This window comes from Podarcis erhardii, assembly GCF_964252035.2.
Source record: "Podarcis erhardii genome assembly, chromosome: 9".
Classification (NCBI taxonomy): domain Eukaryota; kingdom Metazoa; phylum Chordata; class Lepidosauria; order Squamata; family Lacertidae; genus Podarcis; species Podarcis erhardii.
In genome coordinates, this window is record NC_138512.1 from 22,600,293 (window position 1) to 22,624,586 (window position 24,294).

At 41.2% G+C, this 24,294-nt stretch overlaps 1 protein-coding gene across 6 annotated transcripts in view; it reads left to right on the top strand.

The window, feature by feature from the left end:
- The window catches only part of APBB2 (amyloid beta precursor protein binding family B member 2), a 173,252-nt gene that overhangs the window by 8,055 nt on the left and 140,903 nt on the right, over positions 1 to 24,294 (top strand). For 4 of the 6 annotated variants that reach the window (XM_081875750.1, XM_081875744.1, XM_081875748.1 and 1 more), the window contains exon 1: positions 16,104 to 16,280. The exons of 1 other annotated variant lie outside the window; for it this stretch is intronic. The gene's annotated coding sequence lies outside the window, so the exon portion shown is untranslated. Of the gene's footprint in view, positions 1 to 16,103; positions 16,281 to 24,294 lie in introns of those variants that run through there. One more of the 6 variants, XM_081875749.1, reaches the window with a different exon arrangement.

A 24,294-nucleotide genomic window follows, 5' to 3' on the forward strand; every position in this document is an offset into this window, starting at 1 on the left:
GCAGCATTTAAGGGACAGCTGATATGGAGGAAGTGTTTCTCTCTGTGTGTGTCTGAGATGTTACTGTATTGCACAGTTCACGTAAGGAGACTGAGTATCCCGTGTGCATCTGTCTCCCATTCAGGAAATGGAAATGCCCAAGCTAAGCTTCAGCACCATAACTGCATTGTATATAGTCCAACATAGCTCAGAGCATGGGACTTACATGAGACCCACAACCCTTAATCTCAGGGTTGTGGGTATGAACCCCATGTTGGGCAAAGGATTCCTGTATTGGTCCTTTCCAACTCTACAATTCTATGATATACCTCCAGACCGTTCTTTGGGACAAAGTTAATTCTTTATCCTGGGACCACCATTCACATTTTGGCTATACAGTATCCCAGTGTTGGGATTTTTAAAGGGAGAAACTAGTACTGTGGGATGTGATTCTGCATTCCTTTTCATTCCTGCAAGGCCCTACTGAACTGAATTGCACTGTTTTAGTGAGCATTTCTTTGTGGACTTCTATGTTGTTAGGGTGGTTGTGTAAAGTAGATAAATACGTGGTGGGAAGATACTGTATTTTTCGTTCTATAAGACGCATCCGACCATAAGATGCACCTAATATTTGGAGGAGGAAAACAAGAAAAAAAATATTCTGAATCCCAGAAGCCAGAACAGCAAGAGGGATCGCTGCTTTCGCTGCGCAGCGATCCCTCTTGCTGTTCTGGCTTCTGGGATAGCTGTGCAGCCTGCATTCTCTCCATAAGACGCACACACATTTCCCCTTACTTTTTAGGAGGGAAAAAGTGAGTCTTATAGAGCAAAAAATACGGTAAACGGCGTTTCCGTGCGCTCTGGTTTCTGTCACAGTGTTCTGTGCTCCGAAGTGGCATAGTCATTCTGGCCACATGACCCAGAAAACTGTATGTGGACAAATGCCGGCTCCCTCGGCCTTTGACTGGACTTAACTGTCCAGGGGTCCTTTACCTTTTTTTACCTTTAGTATGACTGTGTGCTGAGTGTATGACTGCATACAGTAGACCCTTCCATAGAAAACTCCAGTAGATCAGAAGGGGGCTGGGGAACCTCTATTTATCTGTTAACGAAGAAAAAACTTGAGGAGTTTGGACACTGGCAAGTGCTATCTTTAGCTTAAGTTATACAGTATTCATAGTTACATAAGTTATTTCCATCTGATTAGCATCAAATGTTTTACTTAAAATTGACTTGACTCTGAATCTGTTTAAGGCAAAGCAGAACCCCTTAGGAAAATTCAGAAAGATCTTTATTGCATATAGGCTTTGTCAATGACTGTTTAAAGTATCTGAATGGACCTGGGGATGAAAGAAAACACCAATAAACAGAAGGACTTGATTAAATAATAACAGATTTCTATTTTGAAACAGTTTGCTAGTGTTTACAGACCAGTGAAAATACCAAATCAGGTGTAGGAGTTAATCACAAATGCAGGGGGGGGGGGGAAATGATATATTGGTGGAGTTAATTATTTTGAGTGACACTGATGACAATATTGAAGGGGCTTTATGGACTCCTGCCAGAAAGATGGGAGATGACTCGCTAACCATTAATCCTGCTCTCAGTGGAGTAACATGAATTCTGTGGTCTGAGGGTCAAATTTAGGTGTGATGTAGAAGACCTATAAATGATCTCACACTTCATAATAATAATAATAATAATAATAATAATAATAATCTGAAATGCAGTTGCAATTTTAGTATAGCTGTAGGGAAAGAGGGGCTGTTTAACTGTTTAAATTTTAGGTTTTGGGGCGGAGCAGCTGTGGGGTTAATATGATTGGAAAAACAGCCCACAGGAAAAGGGTTACGTCCTCCTCTTCCACTGATGCTCTAATGAACTTTATAGCCTCCCCCCATTATATTTCAGTAAATATATTAAAAAAAGAGAGGGCAGTTCATATGTCTCCCATGTCATGCCTTGTTTTATTTGGAGATCTGTCTATAGCTGCTGGCATTTCATATTCACAGTGATGCCTGCCTTCTCTATGTAGAAATTCTACGATTAATCTTTTGATTGTGTCATTTTATGAATTTTTTGTGATTTTTAATCTGTGTAGTGGGCTTTGTGGCTTAATAAAAAAAAAGGTTTTGTGATGTTATCTACAGAGTTGCTTTCAGAATACTTCAAGAAGAATTAGAAGCAATCAGAGATGTTAATAGAAAACCTAGAGAGTAGCTTCAGGGCATTTTGCGGGTACAAAAGTATTACCTTTGCTAATTACAGATTTGATCTAGAAACCAGCAATTCTTTTTCTTTTTCTTCTCTTCCATTAACTAGTGTTCTCAAGAGAGCATATTATGGAGCAATTAAGCCTACACAAGTAATATCTGGTTTCCACTGTTTGTTGTGCTTTCCTAGATTACATTAATGCCGTGATCTTTATATTATTGTTTAGAATAGTATCTCAATGTGTGTGTTTTTCGATATATATATATATATATATATATATATATATATATATATATTGGGGGGGGGGAGCTCTAGCTGAGTAAAAAGGCCCACTCTTATTGTTCTCAGCCAGCTTAGCCAATAGTTGGGAATTATGGGAGTTGTAGTCCAGCAACTTCTGTGTACCCAAGGTAGAAAAACACTGTGTTAGAGGTTATATTAATGCTAACATTCCCCCAAAAGCAAGGAACTGAAGCCAAATTAAGTTAATTGAATTTAGGTCCCTAAAGACTTGAGTTCTGTGGATTTTAATGGATCTTAAGTGCAACTGACTTACAGTTTAGTCCTATGTGGGCCTACTCAGACATAAATCCAATTTAATAAGACTTTCAGGTAAGTGTGTATAAGAGCTAGCCTTAGTCTAGCTCCAACCCAGTGCCTCAAGATAATTTGTATTTATTCTTTTTTAAAAAATCCATTAAAAATATTGCAGTGGTACTAAATAGGACAGTTGCCCCTATTTGTGGCAATAGTCCCTCAGGATGGTGCTACACATTACAACCAATGTGGGAAACCTGTTGAAGGAACTCTAGTAAATAAGTCGCCTAAGCATCTTCATGTTTACCATCTGCTGAGCAGAGTTAATTTCAAATACATTGGACATGTCTTTATCTTGAAAGGGAAGGTTTCTTTGGTGCATATTTTAAAAGTCCTGCTAAGATCTCTGAACGCGGCCCATATTTTGGTTCTGTTAAAATTGGCCGTAATAGAAATGTTCTCGGGAGCCTTGCAATAAAATGTGCGCTCTACAGAGACAATTTCAAGGAGTTTTAACGCACGTGAAAATAAATGGCTTCTTTTTTTTTGCTGATTGTGACATTGTTTAATAGAATGGCTTCAACTCCTCTCAGTTTTTGTCTCTTTTCAGAGATTTGTATTGCTTTGTGGTGGCTAAAAAAAATTCTCTGCTTGCATAACCTTAACTGATCTAGCTTTAGTTTGAGAGATATGCTTCTTTCCAAAATGCAGCCTACCTATTTCATGTCTCTTGTCTTTCACTTCTGAGAGTCCCCTCTGAGAGTCCCATGCCTTTTGTCTCAGTTGGGGGGGGTAGTGAAGTTATGGTCTGCTCTGCCTCCCCTCTTTTGTCTCCATGATCCCTTCCCTCTCCCCCTCATTTGTCTCAGTTTCTCTGCCAAGACAGCATCCAGCTTTTTTCTCAATTGCACCTTCAGCAAAATGCCAGCTTATAAAATTGTGACAGCTGCCCATCTAATCAGCCCTTGCAAAGAAGACTTCTGCTTCAGTCTGCGAAGGTTTTGTGTTTTTTGTGCTCTGCCAGTGAGAAATAGATGAGCTGTGAAGGTTTAACTGAGCTGCATCTATTTTTGGTTTTGCAAATTCCAGACTTTGCCTGTTTGTTTTGGCACAAGCCATTCAGTGGCACTTCCTCTCAGCGCGCCTTGACTACTGAAGCGCACACTCTGTGTTATGGTTGACTTGGGGATAAAAATATAAAGGAACCGTGATGGAGCTCATTTCCTCTTCCCAGTAATCTTGTTGAATATAAGCAGGATTAGGATTTGTACTTGGTTACAGAAGAGAGGCTAGTTTTTGAAAAGCAAAGGTCATATCTGAGCAAAAGTTAAGCGCTTCTAAATCCCATTGATTTCGGTGGGAGTTAAACAAGTGCTTAAATGTCTCTCATTGAAACGAGGGTCCTAAACATACTCAAGAACCAGGCCTGTTGTCGGTTTGTGAAAACGAACTTACATGTATCTGTGCTAATATAATAATAATAATAATAATAATAATAATAATAATAATAATAGAAAATTTTATTTATACCCTGCCCTCCCCAGCCAAGATCGGGCTCAGGGCGGCTAACACCAGATACAAAACAATTGATTAAAATACAACTTAAAGCAAGATTAAAATACAACATTAAAATTGTGACAGCTGCCCATCTAATCAGCCTTTGCAAATAAGACTTCTATAATGGTTCAGGTCAGACCATGGGAATGTCTAGCCCAGTCTCATGAACTGATTTCTAGCAGATTTTGACGGCCTTAGGCAGAGATCTTTCCCACCAGAGATTTTTCTTTCGTTGGAGAAACCTCAGACTTTCTACTTTATGACTGAGCGTTGCCTGAGCTTACCTAGGGAAATAGGTTTGGATGCTTTCACCGTTGGAAAAGTGTGATATATATTTTGAAAATGATCACTGACATTTAAATATAAATTTTATACATATATACTGTGATCTAACTGCAGAGAGACAAAACAGCTTTGGCATCTTCATTTCTTATATTTCTTATATTTCTTGTACTTCCTGTTTGTTGGCCTCTGAAGACCAAGCTCAGGGGCCTCCCACATCAACAAAAGAAAAGAGGGCACATATTTGCATAATATTTTTGTTGTTGTTGTTTAGTCGTTTAGTCGTGTCCGACTCTTCGTGACCCCATGGACCAGAGCACGCTAGGCACTCCTGTCTTCCACTGCCTCCCGCAGTTTGGTCAAACTCATGCTGGTAGCTTTGAGAACACTACCCATCCATCTCGTCCTCTGTCGTCCCCTTCTCCTTGTGCCCTCCATCTTTCCCAACATCAGGGTCTTTTCCAGGGAGTCTTCTCTTCTCATGAGGTAGTACTGGAGCCTCAGCTTCACGATCTGCCCTTCCAGTGAGCAATCAGGGCTGATTTCCTTAAGAATGGATAGGTTTGATCTTCTTGCAGTCCATGGGACTCTCAAGAGTCTCCTCCAGCTCCATAATTCAAAAGCATCAATTCTTCGGCGATCAGCCTTCTTTATGGTCCAGCTTTCACTTCCATACATCACTACTGGGAAAACCATAGCTTTTACTATACAGACCTTTGTTGGCAAGGTGATGTCTCTACTTTTTAAGATGCTGTCTAGTATTGTCATTGCTTTTCTCCCAAGAAGCATGCGTCTTTTAATTTCGTGGCTGCTGTCACCATCTGCAGTGATCAAGGAGCCCAAGAAAGTAAAATCTCTCACTGCCTCCATTTCTTCCCCTTCTATTTGCCAGCACGTGATGGGACCAGTGGCCATGATCTTTGTTTTTTTGATGTTGAGCTTCAGACCATATTTTGCGCTCTCCTCTTTCACCCTCAATAAAAGGTTCTTTTATAATATTTACATATGCTAAATTAGACACAAACTTAATTTTTTTTTACTATAACTTAAATAGAAATCATAGAATTGTAGAGTTGGAAGGGACTCTGAGGGTCAGCTAGTCCAACCCCCTGCAATGCAGGAATCTCAGCTAAATCATCAGTTACAGATGACCATCGAAACTCTGCTTAAAAGCCTCCAAGGAAGGAGAGTCCACAACCTCCCGAGGGAGATTGCTCCACTGTCAGAACAGAAATATTTCCTGATGTTTAGTCGAAACTCTTGCAACTTAAAATGCAACACATAGCATTGTAGTGGGCAATATTCTGCCCATGGCAAGTAATACAGCAGGCATGGTCTTACCAGAGATATCATCCCTTCTCTTCCTGCCTTATTAGTTAGGGACATCTTTATGGTTGAGCAAAACATTTTTAATCAGTTTGGCCACCTAGCGGATTAAACCTTGCAGCTGTAATTATTTCTAACATGTTCTTATTTCTATAACATTGGCAGTGCAATCCTGTGCATGGTGACTCAGAAGATTCTTAAATTATTCCCAGGAAAGGCTAGGTTATTCCCAGAAATTATTTATGGGATTGTGGCCTTAAATCTTGTAGAATGCAGAAAGTTGTGGCCCAAAGAAAGAGCAGGATGCTGCGATGAAAAATTGTTTTATTTTTAGTGGAATTTAATGTAATTAAATGCAGGAGCCAGAATGCTGCAGCCAGAAGAGAAGTTGCAAGTTTAAAAGGCGTCTCTCTAAGAACAACATGCCTGTTAAATCTCTCCATCCACTAAAGTAGAAACGTGTTCTTTAAACTTGCTTTCTTCAAGCTTTGAGGTTTGTTCTGTGTGATTTCTGGCTGCAGTTCTAACAGCACGTAAACCCAAGTAAATGATAAAATATCTTTGTGATTAAATTTCAGTACTCTTGAAATATATTTTGGGTGTTGACAGAAGAAAATGAGCCCTTGTCTTGTGGCCATAAATGACCACACATGCATTTTTAAAGACTGCGGGTGGTTAAAGCACTGGAGGGCTTACAGAATTCTGAAAATCAGAGCTGTCTTCCTCTCCCCCACCCGCCATGAGCAGCAGACACTTCCTGAAGCTCTGTGCTTTATTTCCAATGAATAATACTTATCTGTATATGCTTACTTTGTGGTCTTTTAAAGCACTTGTTTTACTAATAACTGCCAGACTTAATGCAGTGCTCACAGGGCTGCTGCACATTTCATTCCAATATTGTCTCACTCTTTCCTCTCTGCCTCATCCTCTGTTGGAAAATAGGTACTGAGCTCCTTTTCGTTTCTTGCTTGGAAGCCTCTGTAAAATGCCTATTGTGGTTGTTTTGTGTTTTAAGATGTAGGGGACTGTGTACCAGGAAACTGACCTAAGGCACATAGAGATGTATTAACCGTGGCAGATATTCATCCAACACTCGTATAACTGCAGTGCCATGTAAAGTGTGAAGTAGCCTTTAACGCACAAATGTGATTTTTGTTGTTGTTGTTGTTTTGTTAAGGGTGCCCACCAGTACCTCCCACAGTGTCTGCAAAGGGTTTCACTATATATCTTCTCAAAATATTCAAGATACTGTTTCTCTTCCTGCTCAGTTCCTGTTTACCCTCTTCTACATGGAACATAAGGGATGCGGGTGGCGCTGTGGGTTAAACCACAGAGCCTAGGGCTTGCCGATCAGAAGGTCGGCAGTTCGAATCCCCGCGACGGGGTGAGTTCCCGTTGCTCAGTCCCTGCTCCTGCCAACCTAGCAGTTCGAAAGCACGTCAAAGTGCAAGTAGATAAATAGGTACCGCTCCGGCAGGAAGGTAAACGGTGTTTCCGTGCGCTGCTCTGGTTCACCAGAAGCGGCTTAGTCATGCTGGCCACATGACCTGGAAGTTGTACGCTGGCTCCCTCGGCCAATAAAGCAAGATGAGCGCCGCAACCCCAGAGTCGTCCGCGACTGGACCTAATGGTCAGGGGTCCCTTTACCTTTACCTTTTACATGGAACATTCCCTCTTAAATACTCCCACATTTCATTGGGTGTAAGGATTGAATGAACAGAGGAGAGGCGCAAAGAGATTCTGTATCTGACTGAGCATAGTATTTCTGATATATGTGCCTTTCCCCCCATTGGTGGATGCATGCCAACGCCTTTTTATGGTGTCATGTGGTTGCCATTTTGTGTTGTGCCATTCCTCCCCTACAGCCATTTTTGTGGCTGGTGCCCATGACACTTTGTCAGAAGTGCCCTGATGTGCCCACTGGCCTAAAAAGATTAGCTGCTCCTGGTTAAAGCCTTTGTCCATAAGCAGGATATGACAGAAGCCAATCACAGCCCAAAACACAATGAAATGAACCAGCTGAAAATGTGTTCTGTCATATACCATAAAGGTGGTTAGAAGTTAAGTTCAAGTATCATTAATCAATCAGCATTCAGATTAGTCTACTGTGTGCTACTCGGTTTTCATTTGCTGCTCCTTCATGGTCACCAAGGTAAAGTTGGCTATAGTTTACACGTTTCTTTTCACCAGTCAACAGAATTTTTTTGCTGATTTGGCCAGTGCTCACAGTCTTTTCAAAATGGGTTCTGTGAAACAATGTGGAATATCCTCAATTTCATCACTACAAATACAGAAACATACACCCCAGCAAATACAAAAAGCATGAGGTTATAGTCATCTCTTGGTATTGGCAGCTTAGAATTGTTGAGGCTATTGCTTGAAATTTCAGCAGCTCTATAGGTTTTCCAGGCCATGATTAACCTTTATCCTTGTATACCAGGATAGTTTAACATGAGTGAAAGAGAATTTTAAATGCCCTGGTGCAGCTTACAGTGTCAATCCAGCAAAGTAATTCACAGGGGAAAAGCTGTGATTGGATCAGTTTTGTCACACCAAATATTTGATCAAAGGGGAGTTAGTTGAGATTGTTCACATATGCATAGCCCCTGAAGTGTATAATTTGTCATATGATTTATATCTTAACAGTGGAGAAGTAGCAGCCTAGCTTATGGTTAACACACTGCATTCAGAATAAGAACTGTGGAAATGAGACATTTTGCGTGACCTACCTCCACTCTGTTAATTTTCAAACCAGTTATGCAGTGATTATTCCCCACAAAGTTTAATTACTCAAAATGCTCCATGTAGCCACATGCCATGTAGGCACATTATGGTATGAGATTGATATGGGCCACTTATTGCTCCATGTAGCCACATTGGCACATTATGGTATGAGATTGATATGGGCCACTTATTGCTGCATCAAGTTCATCAAAGTTCACATTCAGTTTAGCATTTTGGGTCTGATCAGGACAAGTTTGGGATACTAATGGGATGTAAATGGAATTTTTGGTTCTCTGCCTTTTCCACTCTTCAGACCTTTCTCAGGTAATGGCGCCTCCAAAGTATTCAAATGTATGCTGTAAATAAAAATTATCTTACTATAGTACCTGGAATAATCATGGCATCCTCATCATTTTGGAAACGAAGTGGTTGGTATTTGTATGTACTTGCAGAGCGCTGGCATATTTGGAATCCAGTTCTGCGTGGATTCAACCATGAGAAACTGCTTTATTATGCTTTCCATTAAGCACCTTGCTTCCTCAGGTTCATGTTTCAGAAAACACAATATTTTTATATCATTTTGGCCCTCAGGCGCCCTTGAAGTACAAAAGCCAAGAATGTTTGCAAAGGATGACTAAGGGCAAACCAAATCCAGGGAGAGATTTGGGCATGCCCTTTTGGCACGTGGAGTGATTTTCAAAGGGCTTTTTCTTTAACAGTCATTTTCTGTTTCCTAGAAATAGTGGTTTCTGCCTTTATTTCACAATACAAAGCCTTAAGTACCCAGCTAGACATTCCCTTGTTTGGCTTCCATTGGCACATAAGCATGAACCCTTCACACAGCACTGTGAAAGAAGGAACAGCTTAGTTTCCTTACTGAAAACGCAGCACAGCTGTAACAGGGAGATGTGATTCATTTTTAAAGCTAATTATTAGTTCACTGGTGCAAACCACCATAAACGCCACCTGAAAGTCACTGAACTCAGAAGCTAATGGGTATTCACAAATGCCGTACCATTACATTACAACTTCAGCCCAGGGAGAACTGTGGAATAGTCCTCGAACATAAAGTGTGTGTCTTGCTTCAGCTAAATAACTTTTATGTGTGTCAATTAATTCAGAGCTGAGAGAAAGGAAAATGCTCTTTTGAGAAGGGAGTGGAATCACAGGGGTGGAACACTTTGAGATTTTGCACATGGTTAAGCACGGATAGAAGCAAAGGTCCTGTGCCATAGAATGGAGAGGCCATAAACAGAGACATCTGCTATTTGGCCTTTTTCAGGTTTTTGTGGCATACTGGAATTTAAACAAAAGCTATCCCTTTTAAAATAAATTGTTCATTATTTGTTTTTGTTTAATTTGACTATATATTATTACCTTTTCTTATAAAATAAAAGACATCCCTCCCATTAGGGTTTTTTAATATTAAAAAATCACAAGCATTAGAACCATAGTAGATGAAGTGGATATTTTTGATGTTTCTACACAGAATTGCTCCTTTTTTGTTGTTCCCAGAGCTTGTCTTTGTTGAGCAGGAATCTGTTGAAGTGGATCAGGACCAAACATGGATAGGATTGACAGCTGACTTGGGGAGTTCCAGGCGCAGTTTGCTGGCAGGTTAAAGCATCACACTTATTTGAAAGAAGCAAAAATTAATTCCCACAGGGAATATCCTTCTAGATTTTAAACAGGGAGAGAAAGACCAGAGACTATATTTCCTGTCAGTCAGATATTTCTTCCAAATTAAAGATTTTCAAACACATATTAAGCCAGCTGGTCCTGGCATTACACTGGCAAGTTTCCAGTAGGGAAACTGACTTTGAAATTTCTACGTGCTGCTTTTATTCTTAATTAGGGAATGCATATGAGTTGTTAGAAAATAAATTATCTTATTGGAAGCCTTTAATTAAAGCCTCCTGTCTGTGCTTTGTTTTTGTTTTTTAAAGCCAAAAAACAGTAATACCTAAGGATTATTTGGAAATGGACTGACACAAGAAAGTGAAATATGCTGCATATTTCAAAACATGGGGCGGCTTTGAGATTCAAGGAGGGAGGTATTGCAGCACAGGTCTGAAGTAGTTGCCTAATGCCAAATCTGGTTTTGTTATTCATCCAGAAGCAGCTGAAATGTAGGCTGTGGTGATCTGATGACTGATATACAGTGGTACCTTGGTTTACAACCACAATCCATTCCGGAGGTCCGTTTGTAAACCAAAACAGGTTGTAACCCAAGGCATGCTTTCACAAATGGGGCCTCCCCCACAAAAAATAATTTGTAATCCAGAAAAAATGGGTTGTAATCCAAAAGAAGGTTGCAAACTGGGACACGCACTTCCGGGTTAGACGTGTTTGTAATCCAAACGTATGCAAACCAAGATGTATGCAAACCAGGGTACCACTGTATGTGGTTATTATTCCAATCAAATATTAGAATACCCCATGCAGGGCATTTCGATGTTCAAATACTCTGTTTTTTATAATGATGTTCCAACATCTATGGCAATATAATGAGACTTAATTCCAGTGATTTCACACAGTTCCAAGCTCTGTAACAGACAACAGGATTGTCTCACTTGCAGATAAAAATCTAAAAACATGGTCCAAGTTTATATTGTGAAGTGTCAAGTACAAGTAAGAAGGTTACCAGGGGATGATATATCCAGATGGAATTTAGACAAGCAACTTTAGGGTAGATTCTCACATGGCTGTTCTTCACTTTTGATGCTACCGTGAGGATGAGGCAAGCTGTCACAAATGGAACTTGTATACGATTGTAGACAGTACTGCTTTGAGTCACATGTTCAGCATGAAGAATGAAATGTCAAAAAAATGAAATAATGTGCAGGCATGTGTGAATTGGCACTTCGCTTTGGACAGGGCTCTGTGTCTACTTAAAACGGAGTTAAACAGAGTGTGATGTTTCGTGGAAGTTGCCAACTTGAATGAAACCTCTCTACTGCTGCCTGTTCCAAATTTAATAGAAAATAAGAAGCACCACTTAGCCTTTATAGATCATTCTTCAAAGGATGCATATGCACACATTATTTATTTACTGCCTTTTAATATTGTCCTTTCTCCAAGGAGTTTAGGACTGCATACATGGTCTTCACAACAGACAAAGGCTGAGAGACAGCAGTGGGCCCAATGGATCCTTAGGCAGGGAGGCAGGAGCTTTTACTTGATGGACAAACCCTTTTTGTATAAGGGTTCCCCCCCCCCATAAAAAATAATGATTGCGATAGGCTGCCACCACACAGGATGGCCCTCCTGCCAGTCTGCCTGGTTTCTTGGGGAGTTTCAGAGCCCTCCAGCCCAACTTCAAAGAATAAACTTTTTAATTTACTTTCCCAAAGCTCAGAGGACACAGAACTGAACATAACATTGTAAAATATCCACAGGGCATAAGGGTGCCTTTGACAACTCTGCAGTCTTACACATGGGTAAAGTTCTGGTGACAAATTCCAGAGAATTGCCTATTTATTGATGTAACTTGTTTTTATTCCACGGATCATAAATAATACCTGTGATAAACAGAGGAACAAAAACAATAAAATCAGAACAAACAGTATTAAAATGTGTACAGGACATTAAATTGCAAGGTATTGCCTCATGGGAGAGCTTTCTGAAATAGCAAAGTTTTCAGCTGGTTCCTCAAATACATCACTAATGGTAAACATTTTAAATGTATATTTTACTCATTTTCAGTATGGACATAAATACCCATATATTGCCAAAGAAGGGAGGAGAAGAGAAAGCACAACAATTATCTACATTTACACCAACGTTTATTTAATAAAGCAGGTTGAGCAAAGCATTATTGCCATCAACCAATAAATATTTATAATACAGTGGTGCCTCGCAAGACGAAATTAATCCGTTCCGCGATTCTCTTCGTCTAGAGGTTTTTTCGTCTTGCGAAGCAAGCCCATTGACGGCTTAGCGGATTAGCGCTATTAGCGGTCTAGCGGCTTTTAGCGATCAGCTGAGAGGCGGCTTATCAGCGGAACAGCTGATAAGCGGCTTAGCGGCTTAGGAAGGGGGTGGGAGTGAAAAAAACCCGCGGGAACTCGCAAGATTTTTTCGTCTTGCGAAGCAACCCCATAGAGAAATTTGTTTAGCGAAGCGCCTCCAAAACGGAAAACCCTTTCGTCTAGCGGGTTTTCCGTCTTGCGAGGCGTTCGTCTTGCGGGGCACCACTGTAGTGTGTTTTGATATGTCTTTTAGTGAGGGTGTGGTCTTTTCTGGTTTATTTTAAATGTATTATAATATCTTAACAACTTTCTTTGTATAATTTTGGAGTAAATTGCATGTACAGTGGTACCTCGGGTTACATACGCTTCAGGTTAAATACGCTTCAGGTTACACACTCCACTAACCCAGAAATAGTGTTTCAGGTGAAGATGTTTGCTTCAGGATAAGAACAGAAATCATGCTCCGGCAGCGCGGCAGCAGCAGGAGGCCCCATTAGCTAAAGTGGTGCTTCAGGTTAAGAACAGTTTCAGGTTAAGAACGGACCTCCGGAACGAATTAAGTACTTAACCTGAGGTACCACTGTATTCAAAACGAGAATACTAAGAAAGGCATCAAGTGAATCCTGCTTTCTGCTCCAGCTGTAATCCTTGAACGTGTATGTTGATTATTTGTCAACAGGTCACTTTATGAACATATGTTTTTGGTTTGTCATGGGAAAGTATTATACACCAATCCAAATGCATTAACTTGGAAGTTAGTTCTGTTGATTTTATGGAGAACGTTCAAGCAGAGATGTCTCCATGTCATAAAATTAGGATCAAGTTCTTTTGAATGGTTCCTACCATTAGTTTGCTTCACTTGAAAGCAAGCAGAATAGGTGGCAGGAATGTTTTCACAGAAGGTAGAATGAAGAGTGATTTAGCTGAGTGACAGATATAACCCTGTGAGTGACATTGTATTACTCCAGCAGTTGCAGAGTGGCGAGCATGTCAAAGGTGATAAAAAATTCATCTTGTAGACTTCCAGCGTTCAGCCCAGACACAGCAGTCAACTGGAGGGACTGTAATAGCCAGCGATTTGGTACAAAACAATGCACCTTGTGATATATAATGTAATGTACTTAGTGGATTCTGTGAAAGATGATGCGGGACAGTTAAGTGAGCAGCTGGCAGAGAAGCAGTATATGGTGAGTTAGGAGGTAAAATATATAAAAAAGGAGGTATTCTGCTGACTTGTAGGCACCTCAAATGACCTGGTTGGCCAACCTATAGAGTGTGCGAGTGGGTGGGCTTTGTGTGTGGTCAGTGGGCTGCGCGCTTATGTGGAAAGGATAGAAAAAGGAGAGTTAGATGGATCAAAGGTCTAACATGGTGTAAGTCAACCTCTCCCAGTCCTATGATTTTCTTCCTCTTCTTGTTCTGCTCATTCTAGGTTTTGCACTGTAAAGCTAGGAGCCCTTGTGTCCTTTTTGTTGGACTTGGGAGACCTGCTGTGGAATGGACTTTGTGTAATGGACCTCTTGCACAGGTCCACACAGGAAAACCTTTTGCTTTCAGGTTTTCTGTGGCTGCTGGCTGTTGTCTCTAATATGTCTTGTCTAATACGTCCTCCATCCCCAACCAGCCCCCAAATCAACGAGCATTTCCTTGCTTTGGAAGGTTTTCCAGGGCAACTTCCAACAAATTTAAACACCAAGCACAGTAAAACACCAAACATTTTAAATTTCACCATATGGAGTTGCCTTCAGAAGTCTTCTAAAAGTCAGATAGTTGTTTATCTCCTTGACATCTGATGGGAGGGCATTCCACAGGGCGGGTGCGACTACCGAGAAGGCCCTCTGCCTGGTTCCTGTAACCTCACTTTTTGCAATGAAGGAACCACTAGAAGGCCCATGGAGCCGGACCTCAGGGTACGGGCTGAACGATGGGGGTGGAGATAGGTATACAGGGCTGAGGATGTTTAGGGCAGGGGTCAGCAACCTTTTTCAGCCGTGGGCCGGTCCACCGTCCCTCAGACCATGTGGTGGGCCGGACTATATTTTGAATATATTTTTTTTAAATGAACGAATACCTATGCCCCACAAATAACCCAGAGATGCATTTTAAATAAAAGGACACATTCTATTCATGTAAAAACATGCTGACACCGTCCGTGGACCGGATTGAGAAGGTGATTGGGCCGCATCCGGCCCCCGGGTCTTAGGTTGCCTACCCCTGGTTTAGGGCTTTAAAGGTCAGCACCAACACTTTGAATTGTGCTTGGAAATGTACTATTAATAAAAAGTTATGAAGAGTGAAATAAATTAGTATTTATTTGTCTTATTTACTTTTTAAGTAAGTACCTAGCTCATTATTAAACTATATTATAATCTCTACAAATTCTCCTTCCCTATCCTCCTGCACAATATGTGTCTCCTGCACATAAGCCATGCCTTGTAAACTACTTTGGATTATGGGTGCTCAAGCCCCAGAGCAGATATAGAAGGGCTATGCAGCAATGACCTCTCTGATTGTTGCATCATGTTAATCCTTTGGGTGGGCAAGGTATAAAGTACAAGGAACCTGACCTTCTGCTCTGGCCTTATTACAGGCCCTGGCTGATTTCCCCTCAAGCTCTTCTTCCAGCTTAAGCTCATCTCCGACTGCAACTCACGTCCCATATTTCAGCAACTGTGCACACACAGGTAACGTTGAGTCAAAAAACCTCCATGCGAAGCCTGGGCACGTTCTCCTGTATATTGGGTCCTGACAATATTGCTAGCAATTCTTTGTGAGTAATAATAATTCTTTTATGCTTTGCTGTAACCTAAAGGAACATTCTGCAGCTGATATAATTCCAAGGGTGGCAGAATATGCAGTTCAGTAGGCGCAAGAGGGGAGTAAAAAAGTGTAGGGTGGGAATTAATTATATGATGTGGAAAAGTCAGGGATTAGCAAGACTTTTAAATCTTAAATCTGTGGCTCACTTGCATTTTCTCAAAGCTTTCATTTCTTTGTGATATCTGAGAATTCCACAGTATGAGTTAATACTGAGTAATGTGAACCTTTTTCTCTATTCTCCTTATAATATGTAATGTGTTCTTAGTACCCAAATCGCTGCTATACCTCCATTTAGAGAGGTGTTGAAGCAAACTTTTTGGCTTCTGATTAACATATTGCTGTTTGTTCTGCTCCGAGGTTACATATCAGCTTTTCATCAGTTCTTCATACAGTTTTTTTCTTTGTTGAATAGGGTTATAAAAATGCTTTTCCTGCAACATACTGTCTTCTAAACTCCTTGGGAAGGGCTAGATTAACATGAAAATAAATATTGTAGTTACTTATGCCTTGTATGTTGTTACTCACATACTTCTTCCAAAACTGAATTAGAGGAGGCAATGATGCAAACATGCATAAATTGACTTAGTTAGCTTTTATCTTCTATATTTAGCATTAATGTTCATACTTTATTTTCCCCTGCCTCTGCATGCTGTCATTTCTTTATTCCCTTGTTTTGCACTGTCAAAAAAACAGCTTCAGCTTAATAGCTTTCTGAGCTGCTAAAACTACCCACCCATGGGTGATGCTGCTGGAGTTACAAGATAAATTGAAAGGAAATCAAAATTCCCAGAGTCCTGCACTAACTGGGGAAAATCAATACATGAAGCTTAGGAGGAGATGGTGAAAACAAAGAGTAGTTTTGCAAAATAGGTATGTGTACCTTACTTCTTACAGTTGCAGCCATAGCCTTCTGCAAATCTCTTTTCAGTTTTGTGTCATCTACAGTTAGAAGTACTGTACATAGTTATTTGGATGTAGAAATATTGGTGTTAATTTTCAATAGTTTGTAAGGGGTTAAAGGAGGGTTGTGTTCAGTGGTATCATTCAATTGATGAAAAGGCTTCCTTCCATTAGCAGAATGGGGGAGGAAGTCGATTTCAGCTCTTCCCTGTCCCCCTGCAGCCTCTCCCCCCTGCAAAGTTCCACAACTCTCTGGAGTGAATTTAGAGATTTAAATTTTGATTTAAATTTGCTCCAAAGAGTTGTGGGATTCTCCAGAACACATTTAGCAGGTTGGGCGGGCTGCAGGGAAAGGAGAAATTGTTGAAAACTTATTCCTTCCACATTCTGCTAATGGAAGCCTTGTCATTACTTGGGTGATACCATTGAATGCAATCTTTTCTTTCCCCTCTTATGTTTATGCATCTTAGGGGTTAAAATCTGGAGATCAAATGTGCCTTTCTGCACCCATCACCTAGTGCCCAGCTGTGGTGTGGAAAAGAGCTACTTCTTGGCAGGGCTTTTAAGAGCCAAAAGTTGCTTGGTTGCTTGCCAAAGTGGTCCTCCAGGAAAAAAGTTGCCTCTTCCACATGGACAAGAAAACCACCATGTAAAGCCTCTAATAGTATGAAATAGCACTGCAAATATTCCAACCTGCCTCTTTCATGGAAGCTATTATTCATGTAGACAGAAAATGTTTAATAGCTTCCTTGTTTAATATCCTAACCTCTTGTTATAAGAGGGTGTCTAGATTGGAACATCTCCCATACATTAGACAAAAAACTGAATTTGGAAACTTCAGCTCAAATCCTTATATAGCTATGAAGCAGAGGCCATCTTTGATCCAAGGGCATTTAAGAGAAGCAGCAAGAGGGGAAGGGGAAGGGACTTGCCCTTCTCCTGCCACAATTTAGAGTTGTGCTCAGAGGTGGAGGATACATGTTCTGTCCTTGCATGTGGGAAGGGTTCTGTATTACCTAGTTTCTGCAGAACAATAAAGCACCCAGACTGGTGTGTAGCTGTTGGGATGTTGTACTACACTGAATAGACAAGGTTCAAAGTCCCACTCAGGGGTGGCTGCAGGTTTGTATGAGCTTCCTAGCCACATAATGGGTGACCCTAGCTCCTTTTTCTTTCTCTCTCTCATCCTTCCTCCCCTCTGCCCTGTAGAAGTCTGCTATTGGTGAATGAGCAGGTAAAGTCTCTGCAAACAGCATGGAAGAACTGGAGGTGGCAGAACAGCCATGGCAAGGAGTCAGATTTGGTTGAAAGAGCAGCTGCCCAGCTGTGCCCCCCGGTGCCACTAGGTCTGTCCTCACTTGGCCATGAAGTTCCCTTGATGGACCTTGAGCCAGTAACTGTCCCTTTGGACCTCACCCTAGCTCATAGAATAGATGGAGAATAAAATGGGGCAGAAGACAATGTATGCCACTTTGAGGGAAGGAAGAATATAAATGTGGGTAGATCTCATCTTACATGGGGGTTACGTTCCAGACTATTGCACGTATAAGCAAAATCATGTCAAGTCAGAATGACCCACATACCTATCCCTATCTGTCCAAAGTTGGCGCTGAATGGGCCTTGTCTCTTTCCTGCCCATTGCAAGGATGAGAGGTTTTTTAAAAGCCTCCTGCCTTGCTTACCGTGCTCTCCAGAGATCTCAGTTGGCCCTTTTAGGATTTATTTCCTGCTCTCCCACCCCTTTTTATTTATTTATTTTTTGGCAACTGGGGTAAAATGTGATGTACCTGTACTATAAATACTACAGAGGCTCATTTGGATCTATTTCTAGCAACATGATTGAAGTCACTGTGATCCTAATACAGGTGCTTATTGGGTATTGAAGTCCCTACATTATGATAAGTGATGGCATCTTGTATACAACAAGGTATGACTGGTGTTAAACCAACTTTCTTTACAGCTGTGTACAGTCACCTTAGTAGAATATGTCCATAGCCAGTACCTTAGTTGCAAACTTACAATTCTTCATGCAGTTCCTGGTAGAAACCTGTTAGTTAAGTATATGAGGCCGGAATCATTATTAGCTAAATCATCTTCACTGCTGCAGACTCTGCTGCCTTGTTTGGGTAGGGGCAACCATATAGATCCTCTCTGTCTGTTAACTTTGTTTATGTATGTATTTGGTTGCTTTAAGGGGCTTCCTTCAGCTTCGAGATGAGCCTGCTGTGTGTTTGATCTTTGCAATGGAGAAACAAATAGATGGAGGATCCAACATGCAGCTTTTAAAAAAGAAAATGAAAATAAAGGATAGAGGAATCTGCTTCAGTTGGCCAAGAATGTGCTGTGTTTTCACAGCCAGAAAGATGTCTTAGAGAGGCTTTCCCCTGGCTTTCCCTTCTACATAACATTGTTGTGCTGCTTCCAAACTGGCAGATTCATTAAACTTTGGCACTTCTGTAAACCTCATTTGCTCTGTCTGCGTTTCTGCCTTCGGGCAACCTATTCCTTCAGTTTGTGGCGGGGGCGGGGGGCGGGAATTGATGATGGGGAAGGAAAACAAGAAAAGAATTCAGATTGGTTGTGCACTGTACTTTGACTTGGTCAGTGGCGCTACCGTTCTTTCCTGCTTGCAGCGAGGAGGATAGACGGCAATTGCCACTTTCATGGATTTGACTCTGGCTTGGACTGACCATGTGGGTGGTTGTCTTCTGCCTGTAGACGATGCTGTTCATCTTTCTATTTGGAATCGGATTATTTTGCTTAGGCAAGAAGCCAATTCTCCAATCAATCATGTGTATGTAATGTAAGTTCATATAGTAGGTGCTCCTCTTGCAGGGCAGGTAACAGCAAATTCTCATAAGCGGGAATATACAAGAATGTTTCTAAATGTCAAATAAATAAAAGCCACTGGTGTCATGAGCAATTGGAAGTCAGCCTCTGTGAATAAGTAGGCTCTTTCCAATCACATCAGTCAGATGGTTGAGGTATCGGAATATTTCCAATTTGCAAGGTAATGTTAATCTTCTGTCTCTGTGGAATTAGTGGAAAGAACTCCTGATCCCTTCTAAAACTGGAAGACCCAGGCACTTGATCAGGTCCTTCCTATGGAGGATGACTCTCATCAGGAATGGAGGAATCAAGGAATGCCCTCCAGATGTGTTGGTCTCCAACTCCAGTCAACTCCAGTCAGCATGGTCAACAGTCAGGGATTATGGGAGTTGCAGTCCAGCAATTCCAGTTACAGATAGGTAGCCGTGTTGGTCTGCCATGGTCAAAACAAAATAAAAAAATTCCTTCCAGTAGCACCTTAAAGACCAACTGAGTTAGTTCTAGGTATGAGCTTTCGTGTGCATGCACACTTCTTCAGATACTTCTTCAGGTATCTGAAGAAGTGTGCGTGCACACGAAAGCTCATACCTAGAACTAACTCAGTTGGTCTTTAAGGTGCTACTGGAAGGAATTTTTTTATTTTGCAGTCCAGCAAGTTGTGGAAGAACAACTTCTGGTCTAGACCGATTCATGTTGAAATTCACTGAGGTTAGAGTGCATGCATTGAGTGCACTGTTCACCTTATTGGGCTCAAGCTGATGCAGATGTTTTTTTCAGATCAGGTGAAGTGCAGACAAAACCATGCTGCAGATGTTGAATGGCTGAAAATAGTGGAACTCGGGATTTTTCTCATCATCCGTTTCAAGGTGAAGTTGAGCCTTCAGTGGGCCAGAAGTGGTCTCTTCTTAAGTTGAGCTTCTTGTATGCCATTCCTTCCTGTAAATAGATAAGATAAAATTAAAATAAGGGATCATTATCCCAGATAAAAATAGCCACCCCATCACAGCAAAACTAGTCTTTCTGGGGCTTCTGTATTGCTGGTTCACTTTACTTGTCCTGTGTAGAAGCTGTTTGGCTGCCCAGTATCCTGACCATTCATCCTTATTTGTCTTTGTTTCTTGGCTTCCAGAGATGTCAATCTGTTCCTTTCTGGCTCTCTGAGGCATGATTCTTTCCATCAGCCGTTACTGGAACAATATAGCACTGCCTTCTACAGAGGGCATATTGTTGAATCAACAATGTAGCCCATTGATTTTACTAAGTGTTCAAAGAGTAAGGTCTTGCTCAGCATTAGAAGGCATAGAATTTGACTTTCCATGAGCTTCCTCTCCCTAGAAACTTGAGGTGCCAAGTTTTTGTTGTTGTTAGTCAAGGTATTTGGGCTTGTTCTGTTTCCAAGGCAGCTCCCTGGAGACTGAAGGTGTATTTTGGTGCTACAGTCCAGGCAAGCAAAAAAATGTAAACTCTCCATGTACCTATTGGCTAGACCCATTACAGGCCAAAGAAATGGGAATATCTCATTCTTATGAGTTTTTATTTTTTAATTATTTAATCAATGGAACTGAAGGCAAAAAAATTACCACACTAAGATTAAAATGTGGTAGATCTCTTGGCCTAGAAGTCAGACCTGGCCTGTGGAGTGATGCTTTACTAGCCCTTGTCCTAAAGAGTGATCAGGTTTCATCTCCTCTATAGTCAGCATAGAAAACAAACAACTAGCCGTTTTTGGGTGTGGTGTGGCGGGCAGGCTAGTAACTTTTGTGGGCTTATTTACAAGGTTGGCATATATAATTACAGTGGTACCTCAGGTTAAGTACTTAATTCGTTCCGGAGGTCCGTTCTTAACCTGAAACTGTTCTTAACCTGAAGCACCACTTTAGGTAATGGGGCCTCCTGCTGCCGCCTCACCGCCGGAGCCCAATTTCTTATCCTGAAGCAAAGTTCTTAACTTGAAGCACTATTTCTGGGTTAGCAGAGTGTGTAACCTGAAGCGTATGTAACCTGAAACATATGTAACCCGAGGTACCACTGTAAATCTTTTGCTTTCCTGAGTTCTAAATCCCAGCAGCCTTAAAGATGAATAAATCTGATGCTCTATCAGACTCTTAACTGGACAGGTGTTCTGATAAAAAGAACTTTCCATTATTGTTTCTAGAAATGCCCTACAGCAGCCTCAAAAGCAACTGGTCATGGGGGTGACCACCTACACAACCTGCTCCACTTTCCATCTCTTTCTTCTTTATGAACAAGAGGATAGACTTTGGTCTTGTGCTTTAGAGACTGTGGCCTAGTTCTTACAAACAGCAGGCGGAGCTGCACTAGTTGCTAACACCTGCAGTCTCATCAGGGCTGGAGAGTAATGAGCTTGTAATACAGTTTCATTTCAATAAGATTGACCCCACGATGATTGCATTTTCTCATTAACTGCACACAGGAAATGTGTCTACTAGAAGTAATTGATCTTTCATTTCCTAAGGTGAAATTTTCTTGGGCATGTTACAATAATATTCCATTCCACACTTGGGTTGTGTTTTTTTCCTGGTCCCTGTTTTTCAAAGTGTTAGGCACAAAACCACTCCTTAGAAGCTCACTGTAAATTTATGTGAAATAAAAGTGACAGAACTTACCTTGGCGGAAAGTTAAAAATAAATAAATAAATACCAGAATACAGTGGCACCTCGGGTAAAGAACTTAATTAGTTCTGGAGGTCCATTCTTAACCTGAAACTGTTCTTAACCTGAGGTACCATTTTAGCTAATGGGGCCTCCTGCCCCTGCCACACGATTTCTGTTCTCATCCTGAAGCAAAGTTCTTAACCCGAGGTAATATTTCTGGGTTAGCGGAGTCTGTAACCTGAAGCGTCTGTAACCCAAGGTTGTATACTAAAAGGGAAATTTTGTAAAGTTTAGACCATCAAAGGAAAATGTTGGGCAATAACCAGTGTTAGTCATCCTAAGAATCCTTAAGTCCATTTATTTCAATGGGTCTACTTTGAGTATGTTGGGGATTACCCGATGTTTCAGGTTTGAATTCTTATTTCTGGCTTAGTGTGTCCATATAACTCAGTGGATAGTAGATATTGAAAACTACCTGGCGTTTAATTTGTTAATCTTTATAAGTTGATGAGAAGGTAAATTGCTGTCCATTAAGCTATTTGGAAATAATACCTTTTGTTTTGAGTCATCAAGGCAAATATAAGTAAATGCAAAATAAATGTTGAAGATGTCAATGTCCATCTATGTGGCTGCGGAAACCATCAAACAGTGAATTCTGCAGAGGACCCACAGTTGAGACTTTCTATTTTTTCTGACCTTCACCAATTTTCTTACAACCAGTTGCCTGTTCCCCAGACCACAATAGGCAATGCTAACACATTTTCTACTCCTGCCACCAGGAAATATCCTCAGCAGAAGACAGTGTACAGACTCTAGGCTTCAGCCTGCTACTGCAGGGATTTGGGATTTGGCTAAGAGTGCTTTAAGAGAGTCGTTGTTTTGGGGTGGGATTCAATCACATACCGGTATGCTTATAGTTGATTAGATCTCTTGCAGAACAAAGCTATTTCTCCAAAACGCCAGGCTTTTTGCAACAAGGAAAGTGACAGGAAAATGCATTGGAAAGTGTAGGATAACACTTGCATTGACGCAGCAGTATCTAACCTCCCCACAAACAAATCAGAACTAAATCTGATCTCCTGCAAACGAAACAGGATGAATGCTCCATAAACAGCTCATCTATAAATGCCCAAAGAACCCATTGAGAAGGCTGGTCTGAGCTAAATTTTCTCAGTTTTCCTTCAGTTGCCTGGAAGACCAAGGGAGTCAGAGCAAGAATAAATTTGGTTGCTGAATGCTTTGGAATGCTTTGTTCAAGTCGAAGCGCTACTGTACCCACTTACAAGTCACCAAAAAAAATAGATAATGCATCTTAAAAAAAAAAAAGAGGACCAGGTTTTGCATATGCTTTGTATGTGTCCATTCATTTGTGTAAATACAAATTTACAGATATGTGTGATGCATTAAATAAAAATACAGTACAGCACACTGTAATGGGAAAGACTTCGTGCAGGGACCTGCCCAGGTGGTAGCTGTTGATGGGCAACATCAAGGCCCCTGATCTCCCTTCATATGGTTCTTAAACTTTAAACCAGACTTGGGCCAAGTCAAGTAGAAGACTGTAAAGTCAGACACATGGCCATCCTACTAGTCGTTTCAGAGACATCATGAATGGGATCAGCTTTCTTCTACTGTTGAGGAAATCCTTCCTCCTCTCATATTTTGTCAATTTCTACTTGTGGTATAAACCTCTCAAGAATATGTGGAAACTGCTGAGTATATGGAAACTCTCTCTCGCAAGTCTCGTATATTGTAATGGATCTTGTTTAGAAGAAGTATTTAATGGATTGTACTATTATTTCCTTATAAGGAGCTGTTTTTATAATACCCCATTCGCTCTCTACTTTCTAAATTTGGGTGCAGGAAGTTTCTGCTGCTAGAACTTCACATGCATCCACAAATAGAAGAGATTCTTAACCCATTGTTTGGAGCCAGTATGCAAAAGAGCTGTGCAGAGGGGTGTTTGCCAGGAAGAAGGAATAAGCAGGCTAAGAGGTGCTTAATCCTTTTCCTGCTTGCTTGCTGTCTTTTCTTTGCAACATTATTCCAGCATTTGATTGAAAAATGTATTGGTGTGTTGGCTGGGCTCATAATGCTGAGGAAAAAGTAGGGGTGGGGAAAGGTTTAAGCACTTCCTCCCAAGTTAAATGGACGCCAGTGGCGCTGTGGGTTAAGCCTAGGACTTGCGGATGAGAAGGTTGGCGGTTCCAATCCCCGCGATGGGGTTAGCTCCCGTTGCTTGGTCCCTGCTCCTGCCCACCTAGCAGTTCGAAAGCACGTCAGAGTGCAAGTAGATAAATAGGTACCGCTCTGGCGGGAAGGTAAATAGTGTTTCCATGCGCTGCTCTCGTTCGCCAGAAGTGGCTTAGTCATGCTGGCCACATGACCCAGAAGCTGTACGCCGGCTCCCTCGGCCAATAAAGCAAGATGAGCGCCACAACCCCAGAGTCGGTCACGACTGGACCTAATGGTCAGGGGTCCCTTTACCTTTACCTTTTACCCAAGTTAAAATGGTCAGATACAAACTGGCTGCCATCAAT